The sequence below is a fragment of the Hevea brasiliensis genome, chromosome 9 (genome assembly GCF_030052815.1).
Source record: "Hevea brasiliensis isolate MT/VB/25A 57/8 chromosome 9, ASM3005281v1, whole genome shotgun sequence".
Classification (NCBI taxonomy): Eukaryota; Viridiplantae; Streptophyta; class Magnoliopsida; order Malpighiales; family Euphorbiaceae; genus Hevea; species Hevea brasiliensis.
The window spans coordinates 75,009,538-75,019,587 of NC_079501.1; positions in this window are offsets into that span (position 1 = coordinate 75,009,538).

A 10,050-nucleotide genomic window follows, 5' to 3' on the forward strand; every position below is an offset into this window, starting at 1 on the left:
GGGCAAAATGACTAGATCACCCTTTGTTGGACAAGGGCTAAGAGCTGAAAATATTTTGGAGCTAATACATAGTGATGTATGTGGTCCATTTAAAGAAAAGGCTAGAGGGGGCTTTCATTATTTTATTACCTTTACTAATGATAAATCAAGGTTTGGGTATTTGTATTTGATGAAATACAAACATGAATCTTTTGAAAAGTTCAAAGAATTTAAATCTGAAGTAGAAAATCAAACAGGAAAGAATATTAAAGTTCTTCGATCAGATCGTGGAGGTGAATATTTGAGTACTGAATTTGATGAATACTTGAGAGAGCATGGCATTGTTTCTCACCGACTCCTCCAGAACGCCACAAATGAATGGTGTATCTGAAGGAGAAATCGTACCTATTGGATATGGTACGTAGTATGATGAGCTATCTTGATATGCCAATCTCCTTTGGGGATTTGCATTAGAATCACTTTATATATTCGAATAGGATTCCATCAAAATCGCTTTCTTCCACACCTTATGAGATATGGCATGGAAGAAAACCAAGTCTTAAGCATGTTAAGATTTGGGGTTGTCGACTTATATCAAAAAGTGAACACCGATAAATTGGAGACGGATCGTAAAAGGTCGATTTGTTGGATATCCAAAAGATAGTTTTGGATATTATTTTTATTTGCCTACTTCACAAAAGGTTGTGATAAGTAGAGATGCCACATTTCTTGAACAACAGTTTGTTTAAGAAGGAGGCAAAGGAAGGCAAATAGAGTTAGAATTGGAGAATTTTGACCAACCAATAGATCAGATGGATATAGATCTATCTAGTCAACCTATACCCGTTGATGAAACATCTACAATTGTTCCTCGTAGAACAACTGGTATCTCACCCACGGTGAGATATGGTTTTCTTCATGAAGAAGAACAAGAGTTGTCTACTCATGAAGAAGTAGATCATGGAGATGATCCACTTACCTATGAAGAAGCTATATCAGATATAGACTCTTCAAAATGGATTGATGCTATGAAATCCGAGATTGATTCCATGTATAAGAATCAAGTTTGGGATCTTGTTGACCCACATGAAGGTATTGTACCTATAGGGAACAAATGGTTTTACAAGAAGAAAATTGGTTACGATGGAAAGGTAGAGACCTATAAGGCAAGGCTAGTAGCGAAAGGGTTTCGCCAAAGTCAAGGAATAGACTATGAGGAGACTTTCTAGCCTGTTGCCATGCTTAAATCAATTAGGATTTTATTAGCAATATCTGAATAATATTATTATGAGATTTGTCATTTTTATGTCAAAACAGCTTTTCTCAATGGATACATTGAAGAAAACATTTTCATGGAACAACCTAGGGGATTTGAATCCCAAGATGGTTCCAAGGTATGCAAGCTAAAGCGATCCATTTATGGGTTGAAACAAGCTTCGAGGAGTTGGAACATCCGTTTTGATGAAGCCATTAAATCCTTTGGTTTTATCAAAAATGAGGATGAGCCATGTGTATATAAGAAGGTTAGTGACAGTGCTATCACTTTCCTTATCTTATATGTGGATGACATACTGTTGATAGGTAATGATACAGGTATGTTGACGACTATAAAGGTATGGTTGTCAAATACATTCTCCATGAAAGACTTAGGGGAGGCAACCTATATTCTTGGGATTCGCATCTATAGAGATAGAGCGAAAAGAATAATTGGTTTATCCCAAAGTCTATACTTGGAAAAGGTGTTAAAGAGGTTTAACATGCTTGATTCCAAGAGAGGATTGTTACCAGTGAGACATGGTATCCATCTTTCTAAAGAGATGTCTCCAAAGACACTGAAGAAAGAGATAAGATGGCGAGATTCCATATGCTTGGCTATTGGAAGTTTAATGTATGCAATGTTGTATACTAGGCGGATATCGCATATCTCGTTAGTTTGACTAGCGGTATCAATCCAATCCAGTTTGGAACATCGATAGTCACAAGAATATCCTTAAGTACTTGAGAAGAACTAAGGATTTATTCTTGATTTATGGAGGTGGAGGCTTGTAATTGGATGGTTATACCGATTCGATTTCCAATCGATATCGATGATAGAAAGTCTACCTCTGGATATGTGTTCATTTGTAATGGAGGTGCGATCGGTTGGAAGAGTTCCAAGCGAGCACGATTGCAGATTCCACTCACGAGGTGAGTATATTCTTTGCATCGATCTCGCAAAGGAAGCTGTTTGGATAAAGAAGTTCGTGACAGAACTTACAGTAGTTCCTTCCATTGAGTAGTTCCACTACACTGTGACAACAATGGAGCAGTCATACAGGCTAAGGAACTAAGGTCTCACCCAAAATCCAAACACATAGAAAGGCACTGCCACATTATCAGAGATATAGTTGGGCAAGGCGATATAGCCATGCAGAAAAATAACATCACCAAAAACCAAACCGTGATCCATTCACTAAGCCTTTGTCACAAGCTCAGTTAGACTGACATCTTGAGAAGATGGGTCTAAGGTATTGTAATGAATGGCTCTAGTGCTAGTGGGAGATTGTTAGTAGTATGCCCTAGAGCATATCATTTAGTATGTATCTTGTACATATTTTTAATAATAAAAGGCATTTCCACTTTTCCGTTTACATAATATATTTATATGTAATAGAAAAGGTCCATTGATATTTTGTTAGAAATATTATTCTTAAGTTGTTAAGAATATGAGTGACAATATTTCTAGCACAAAGTATCATAAATAGGTTCACAATCGAGGATACTTCATAATAAGGACATGACTTATCCAGAAAGATTGTATTCATGTTTGTTCCCAAGTTATTTATATGAGATATAAATAAGATGGAATGGTGAGTCTCATGCCATATAACAAACATGATAGGCACTTATAAATGATAAGTAGGCCGAACCAGTGACGCTTATGACAAGCACATGGAGTTTACTCTTGTCAATGTTTTGTCATAAATCATATCAGCATATAATCTTTAGACTGAGATAGCACAGATTATCTTGTATATAGGTAGTTTGAGTTTGATCTTGCTTTCATACTTATACTATGTATGGGTATATGGGCATGTGTTGGCTCTGCTAGTTATATATGGAGGTAGGTGTTGATCAAGATGGAATCTGTTCCTCTAAGTAAATAGAGATAAAATCCTATGTTCATTTAATTGTTCTTGATGTTTCAAGTTCTGCCAGACAGATAGATTTATTCGTAAAAGAGTTTCGATGAGAAAAATCTTTTAATCAAGAACTGGAATTAAAAGAGAACATAATATTCATAGCAAATGGAGTTTGACATAAACCATGACTCGGCTTGAGTTGGGATTTTGTATGAGAGAGATTCTAGTGCATGGTAACATATGATTATAGGTTCATTTAAGGTAAACCTTATTACTAATTGGGTGGCCATGGCATGCTATGCTAGGTGTTAACCATGGTCTATGAGGTTCATAAAATGATTTAGAGAAATCATTTATGGTAAGAAAGAGTTACGATGATATTAAGAGTTGATATCATTTCTCATTGCCAATTAGTGATGAGCCTAGTAAGTCACACACATACACAAGTTATCACCTATTTAAATATGATTTAATTAATTAATTAAAGAGTTTAATTGATTAATTAAATAGATTTGGTTTGCAATAAAATTGCAAAGTCCCTAGCATGACTTGAAACCAAATCTAGATTATTGGATGTGTAGTATAAATTAAATTTATATTTAAAGTGTTTAAATATGAATTTAATTGATGAAAATTAATTAATAGAGATTAATTAATTAATTTATATTTGATATAAATTAATTAGAAGAAGAAAATAATTATTTTGGGTTAAGAACTCAAAATTAAGACACGAGGGCATTTTCGTCATTTCACGATTGTGACACGTGGCACCATGAGATGGTGACACATGGCATAACACATAAGCTTGCCAAATGTTTTTTTAATCATGTAAGATGATTAAAATCAAGATTAAATATAGGTTTGACACTTGGCACAATGTGATTGGGTCACTTAAACCTAGAGCTAATCAAAAGGTGACATGTGGCTAGGGTTTAATGTGTTAACCTAGCTATTTAAGTGTGGTTATGAATGGAAAACATAACCAGCAGCCTCTCCTCTCAATTGTCACGCCACTTTGAGCCTCTCCAGCCATTCTTCTTCATCTCTCATCAATTCAAAGAGATTAGCCATCAATCTCTTGAATTAAGAACACTAGAAATTGTTTCTAGTGTCCTGTTTACATCTCTAATCTCTTAAAAGGCAGAACTTGAATTTCTAATTAATAGAAAAGGCTTTAGAAGCTGTTCAAGGGCTGCCATAGGTGTTCTTGGTGTGGACAAGCTAGAGGGACAACATCGGTGTCACGAAGACGAATCTCAAAGCGCGGAGACACTGCGGCACATCAAGAGGTTAGTGTAATCGTTCTTGATTTAATCTAGGGTTCTAAAATTAATCTGATTAATTTTAAAATCTTAAATGGCAAATACAGATCCAAAAACATATTAAAAGAGTTTTAATATGTTGTTTATCATTGAAATCAAATAGATAAAAATAAATCTTGCATGGTGCATGTGACCCTAGGTGAAAATTTTTGAATTCAATGGTATAAACTTGTGTTTTTCACGCTTCCGTTCCTTCAAGGAGATGTGTGGGAATTGTTAGAATGGAAGTCAAATTCGTAGGGTAAATGGTCATGCTGCCAAGCCAACTTTGAAGGACCAAAATGGAAATTTTACAAGTCCAATTGATATGGCACCAATTAGGGATGAAAATAGACATAAAATGACACAATTTTCATTTAGGAACCATGCTCAAAAATTGACCAGAACCTAGTGAACCAATTGACCAAAGTTGGTTAAGAGCAGTCTACCACTGCACAAACTGACCAAAGTCATAACTCGAGCTAGGAAGGTCAAAATGACCTGAAATTTTACCAGTAATTAGATAAGATATAGATCTAAAACTTTCATGATGAACACCAACCCAAATTATGCCATTAACCTAATCAAATTATTGAGCAAAGTTAAGTTACTGAACCTGCAAAACTGCAGAATTGCCATTGAGCAGTAATGTTTGAATGGCTATAACTCTCTCTAGAAAACTCTGATTTAGGTGATTCTTGAACCGATGGAAACCTAAGACATAGTAGAACATTTCATATGAAGAAAGTTAGACCAAATTATGGACTTAGCTTGATCAAATTACTGAACGAAGTTGGATAAAAAATCTGCCAGAACCAAAATTGCAGCATGAACAGTGCACGTGAACAGTAATTGTATTTTGGCTATAACTTGAGCTAAAAAACTCCAATTGGGGTGATTAAAAAATGAGAATACACTTAAGACAATAAGGAACATGTTCTATGAAGGAAGGTTTGTCAAATTCCAACAGTAAAAGGACCAATGAAACAGTGCAACTTAGGACTCCAAAATCGAAAATTGGCAATTTTGCCAAAATGACCTAAGCTTTGAGAAAATGACCAAAACCAACAAGTTTAATGACCAAAATGTGGTATGTGGGTGAAGTTGGAGTTCCCATACCTATTAAGCCTTAGAAAGTCAACTATTTGACTTGAATAGTGCAATGAATAGTAACCCAAAACACAAAATTTAAAGAACGTCGAATTTAGCACGTTAGAGCTAAGTAATTGTGAAGCTAAATTTATTTTGGATTTATGTTAAGTTCTAGTACTGAAAAATTATAAAATTGTGTGTTTCAGTTGAAAAGAATACCGGGAAGGAACCCAAAGAATCGAGTCGAGGCCAAGAGGCGACTCATTTGAGGTTTGTGCACAACATCACTATGCTTTAAAATGTGTTGATAAAGTGAATGAAATATGTATTTTACATTTGCTTTGAATTATTGAGAATTTATTTGTGACATTAGTTATGATGTTTTGACTTAAATTGTTGGAAGTTATTGTGTATATTTGAAATAACAATGTTTAACAAATTGTTCAGATAAGTTTTGAAACCACAGTATCATGACCATATATTTGAACACCTCACTAACACGATTAGTGGGGGTAATTAGTTTCGAATTTTGATTCCTTCTCTGGAGAAGTGTTGAGGTGTTCCAGTAGAAGAGGATGTGAATGGATATCCATATATTTGAGCTAGCTAGCCTTGTGATGTGATTTCTCTTTAGCCTCTGGCTATTGAGATTCTATTTGTTTCGAATGGCATGATTTAATTGTGGGTTTTATGAAATGTGTTTTGATACTTTGAAATGAACTTGGTTTGCATTTAAAATCTCATAATGCATGATTTGTACTTAATTCTCATGTTCAGCCAAATTTTTGAATAAATGTGATTTAAGTTTTGCATAAAGATTATTTCAGTATGTTGTGCACCACTGAGTCCTAGTACTCAGCGATAGCTTCTATTGCTGTCACAGATACAGAGACTAGAGGAGCAGAAGACTGAGCTGCTGAGGTGTGAGGAGCTATCAGCTTGAAGTCACCGGGTATAATTTATAGCCTGATTGTAAATATTTATTTTGATGTATGTAATGCACAGAAATATATGGACATGTTAAAATGGGTCTTGAGCAGCTTGTACAAAATCTGTATAAAATCCGTAATAAATTTTAGTTTGGATTTTCTTAATGTAAATTTTTGTATGATGTATATATAAATTGTTTATCCTTAAAGAAATATCAATGTATGAAATTGATTGACTGTACCTTGAGGATTATTGAATTTTGAACTTGAGAAATTGATTGAAATGATTGTGGAATTGTTGAAATTAATTGAGTTTGATTGTGAAATTGAAGTAGTTGTTGAGAAAATTTTTAGAAGTGCTTTTTACAGGTATTTGAAGAACTGATTTCTCAAAATACAGAGGGAACTCTGTCAAAATTTTTATAAAATTTGCGTAAAAATAAAATGGGCAAAAAATATTAACTAGTTTTAATTTTAACTAAATGTGTTAAGTACTTATTAGAAAATGCTCACCACTTGTCAAAAATAAGAAAATTGTTTTAAAATCCCTTGTAGGGTACTTAATGAGTTATCGGTAGGTGAAGTTCGGCAGTTCATTAGGTATTCTACGGGATCATGTTATGCCTTACAGAGGGGTAAGGTGTGACATTTACAATTCGGCAGCTTATTAACTTCTTGAAGAATGCTGGAATTCATGAAGTTGTTTGATGAATTGTGGTCTTAAAGATTGCTAAATGTATATGTAAATTAGTGGTGAAGTTATATGTTATAGTAGTGGTGAAGTTATATGTTATGATTAGGAGTGATTATGTGTATATATTGTTAGAATTGGATTTGGTGAATTGGAATTGTAATTGGTGTATTGTCATTTGGTTATATACTGCCCAAATTAACTATAATGTAAAGTGAGGAATGGATTTGGTGCCATACCAAATCAGAATTAGTATGAGATTTAGCAAGTAAAAATGCATGTGGTTGGTGTTGAGGGAAGTATGCAAGGGCAGTAGCTAAATTGAGGTATAAGTGTAAAATTGTGACCCCAATTGGTATGAGACCAATTGGAGGCAAAACTAGATACAAAATAGGCCAACTTTCATGTAGAAAGCAGACTTAAATTTTGTCCGAAAAGTGACATGAAAACTGACCTAATCCGGATTTACAATCTTTCAAACCTAAAAATTTACCAATTGAATAGTAATTGCGGAAATGACCATAACTCCTTGTACACAGGTCCAAATGATCTAAAATTTATATCGTTGGAAAGCTTAGACATAGGGCTACAACTTTGGTTAAGACCACAAAGCCCAGAAATACTAATTACCAAGTCAAAATGATCACCAAATTTGGGTTACAAAAACTGGCCGAATTGACTTTGACCTAAAAGTGACCCAGAATTGTCAAATAAGTGCAACTTGACCAGCATTAGTAAAATGACCATAACTTGGTCCAGAAAACTCCAAATGACCTGAAATCAGTGCCAAAAATTCAATAAGACATAGACCTACAAAATTATTAATTGGACCAAAACCCAGAAACTAAGAGAAATAGGTCAATTAGTTTGATCAAGTTGATGTATAAAATCTGGAATTGGTACAATTGACTATTAAGTCTAGAAAATTCAAATAGGCATATCTCCCACAAGAAATCTCCCAATGTAATGAGCCATACCAATTTGGAAAGCTAAGAAAAAGACCTAAAACTTTGTTTTAGGCAACTTCCTCAAATTATAAATGTATAAGACCAGAATTTAAGGTCAAAGCTACTAACCTAAATAAAAGTATGTTAAAATAGAACATTTGAATTCAAGCTAATTGTGTGACCGTAAATAATTCTATAAAGTTTGAAAAATTGCAATAAAATTCTAAATGACTATAAGACATAGGGCAACAAATCTTATGAAGAATGCTAAGCCTAAATGTTACTACAAACTATCCAAATAAATTAGTCAAATTTAGTATCGAATCTACCTATTAAGGAAACCAAAGTTCAGATTTGACCTAGTTATGGTTAATTGACCATAACTTCAGTTATATAACTCCAAATGGAGTGATTCAAAAAGAGAATTAAAGAAGACACAATAAAAAACAATTTGATGAAGAGAATTTTACCAAATTCCCACTGTAACTTAGTCCAATAGAATAGTTAACATTGGGCATAAAATAAATTGTTGGATTAATTATGAGATATGGTACTGAAATACTGTAAATTGTGTGTTTCAGTTGAAAAGAGATTAGAAAGGGATCTTCGAAGGAAAAACAAGAATTGAAGTAAATAAGAGGCTTGTGCACAACTAGTTTTTAATTGATTTTATTCTGAAAATTTCATATGACTAAATGACATATTTTCCTTATGTATTATGTTTATCAAGTATTGGATTTAATTCAATGATTATTGAAATTGTTATAGTATGTATGAATTTAGCTTTGTGAAATGGTATTTCAATAAGAATTAAGCATTGTTGTGGATCGAATAAATTATGTTTTGGAAAATTGTGATAGAATATGTTTTGAATTGTGATGGGCAATTTGAATGGAAAAATACAAATTTATGTTTTAAATTGTGATGAGCATAAAAATTATTGGATATTGGATGTGACGCCCCTTACCCGTCTACAGTGTAACTGAGCAAGATATGCCACACAGTGTGCCAGAGCACCAAATCATATTTCAATTCCATTTACCCTTTTTACTTATTCATTTCCAATTTTTTATTAATCTGAATTTTTCGCAAATTTTATAGAAAATCCGGCAGAGTGCCGGCTGTAAATTGGAAAAATAGTTCTTCTGAATCTGTTAAAAACACTTCCAATATAATTATAATTTCAATCTCAGTCAATCACTAACATATTTTCAATAATTTCTCAAATCACTTCAGTATCTCAAAATTCAATTCATTTCATATCACACTCAATTCAATGAGGAATGCTCACATTTATTACTGAACATAGTTCATAGATAATTACATCAAAAGCATAATTACATGAGTTTATAATATTCATTACAGAAGTTTACAAACTACAAAATATCAAAATACCAAAAAATGGCCTAATGTCCTACCAAATGCATTGCAAACGTGAGGTGACTCTGGACTCTGTGTTCAGATCTGAAAGCTCACCCAGTATGAGGTCTGCTGGACTCCCCAGCTATGTCTCTAGTACCTGCGCGTGGCAAAAGTGATGCGTTAAGCAATTCTGCTTAGTGGTGACAATATAAAATAAAATAACTAAAATAACATAAATATGCAGAATGCATGTTTACATTTTAGGTAGACTTAATTTCTGGCATTTATTGCAGTATTATTCGATTAAAATTTTTGTAAGATTCATTATCATTGCCTGAGTAACCCATACTAGTCGACTGGACTGGATAAATGAGTAAACTGGCACTGGGTACTAAGTACCTCAGACCATCACACCATCGGTCACATTGTGTCTCCCGGTGTGCAACAGAACAGCTAATAAGCTGTAATAATTATCAGGGATAAAACCCAAGTATAACCACTCAATCAACATAGCCAAAGGCTATTATGTCATAGAATGGCATGTGAGGCCATAAAACACAGAATGGCATGAAGCCATATGCAGTACTGCTAACAGAACCCTATTGGCATGCCAACCTATCCAAACTA